The sequence below is a fragment of the Lepidochelys olivacea genome (genome assembly GCF_965140295.1).
Source record: "Lepidochelys olivacea isolate rLepOli2 genome assembly, chromosome: 6".
Taxonomy (NCBI): Eukaryota; Metazoa; Chordata; order Testudines; family Cheloniidae; genus Lepidochelys; species Lepidochelys olivacea.
Window position 1 is genome coordinate 33,154,810 of NC_140416.1, and position 2,402 is coordinate 33,157,211.

A 2,402-nucleotide genomic window follows, 5' to 3' on the forward strand; every position below is an offset into this window, starting at 1 on the left:
CGGCTCCAGCCCCACCCAGTGACCCTGGACAATTACATACCACCGCCCCGGGCACCTCTAAGAGGCGATACTTCCCTTCTCACAAGCGCAGAGTCTGAGTGTAGCAAAAGCCTTTTAATAAAGGAGGGAAACAATGCGGCATTACGTGAAGAACCACCACAAACAGGATTCATAACAAATCATGAGCAAAAGACCCACTCCCAAGTAAGTCTGGCAGTGTTCTTTTCCCCTCAGGGTCTTAAGTCCAGCAACCCAAACCCACAGTTTCTGCCCTTGGTCAGGGCGGCCCCAGAGTTCCGAAGTTCATCTGCAGAGTTTACATCCCAGCCTGAGTGGAAGGGGGGTGGTATGGGGGGGCATCTTACATGCTCTGCTGCTCGGGTCAACGGCCGATTGCCACACCTCTCCATAGGGTTCTGCTGCAGCCTTCACCGCCAGCTGCACCTCTCCACCAGCCGTCCTGCTAGCTTCTCACCAACATGTCTTAAGTCTAGGGGGACTTAACACAGCTCTCAGTGATTTCAGGTCTTAGTAACTTCAGCTCCTTAGTGATTTCAGCTGTTAGTAGGGGAGCCTCAGCACTGGCACACTCAGAACCACTAGCCCAAAGTGGGTCTAATGCTTAGAACTAGGAGTCAGTGATTCAGCTCTGCAGCACATAACAAGACTCCTAACGGAGTCACAATTAGCCCTGTTATTACACTGTGGAGAGGGGTCATAGTGGTGTTTGGGGCCCACACTACTCAGTGCACATACCCACCCCCAGCCTCTCTCAATTCACTGAGCTTTGGAACCCATGTCCCTTGCCTAGCGAGTGCCACTTAGTTCAGGGCGAGTCCCTCTGTCATAAAATGCTAAGTACAGTTCTACAGGCCTTGATTCACATAAAGTGGTGTTATCCTGGTTATTACTCCTGCCCCAACAACAGAGACTGGAGAGCCCACAGCAGCCAAAGTGACCATTTGAGCAAGCAGTCCCATCAAGCTAGGCAGAGTGGCTCTGCCCATGCAAATGAGATCAGCCCCTGCAGTCCTTTTCCACAGCTCACCACCAGATGTCAGGGTAGAGCTCCAGATGTCAGGGTATGACTCCAGAGGCATAAGGGAAAGCTCCAACAAAGGAACGCCTTAAAAAAACAAAGCAAAACAAAAACAAAAAAAAACATTTGCTTTTTATACACCATAACAAAAAAGTGATATAATTGCTGATTGACTTAGCTGAACCAGTTTTATATTGTATTCTGCTTTCTTCAAGGTTGTCCCCCCCATCTCACTTTGTTCTATTTTTCCCTACCTACTGGACTAAGCGCTTCTAACCAGTTAGTTGCTGTACCTGGTGCCTAATTAACCATGCCTTCTTTATTTCTATTGCTTAGCCCAACCTTAAATAAGATAAACACTGGTATTTCCACGGTCACTACAAATTAAACACAAACAATCCTTTTTCAAGAGTTTATTCTTTTTGATCACATGCTTTGGGTCTATTACTTATACAAAAATCCAAACCAAATTTAAAACCATAGTTCATTCAAATTTAACAGGGGCCTATATTCCTACAGTCAGAATAAGGAATCATCCATCAATCAAGTTAAATTATTCAAATGATCTTTATGGCTCTTAATGTACTAGAAAGGCTCTTCTCCTTCTTGCCTTTTGCTCTGTTACTCAGACAGACCCTGTGGGTATATCCACTCCCATTATTAAATTATTCTTATATTAAAGAGCATGCCCACATTTGTCTCACACATGTGAAATGTACTGACTTCAGTGGAATAATTCTTCATTTACACCATGATGAAAGAAGAATCAGGCCCATGGTGTTTGGAAAAAGGAAAATCTGCTTCCTAAATGTCCATATTTGGAGAACCCAAACACTTCAGGCTGGAATAGCAGTATTTAGTGATTTATACAAAGTTAACATCAGTGCTTCTGACTCTGATTTTGCAATAAAATGTGCATAAGGAACTTAGACCTGAGTGACTTGGCTGGCCAAATGTATAACAAAAGTTAGCATTGCTAAGAGATGCTTAAAACAGCTTTTTGTGTGTAGGCAAAAGGTTATCAGGATACAACAGCTATACACTTGTCCTAGCCACTATCTCACTTTTTAGGCTATTTTTCCACTGTCATTATTTCCTCATTGTCATAGAACGTGTGGAAGTGACAGAATATATAACCTTTAAATATAAATTCATGATTTATTCATCAAGACATTCAAGTCTGGAGCTAAAGCAGAAGCTGGCCTAACAAGTCCTTGTCACATGACAGCAGGAAATATCTGTTTGCTATTAGTAATAAGATCAGATTGCAACATGTACTCCCTAGCCTGGAACTTTCACTATAACAACTCCAAGATCAAGATGTTTAGTCATTGATGCCCAGTGACCTAATCAAACATGCTGG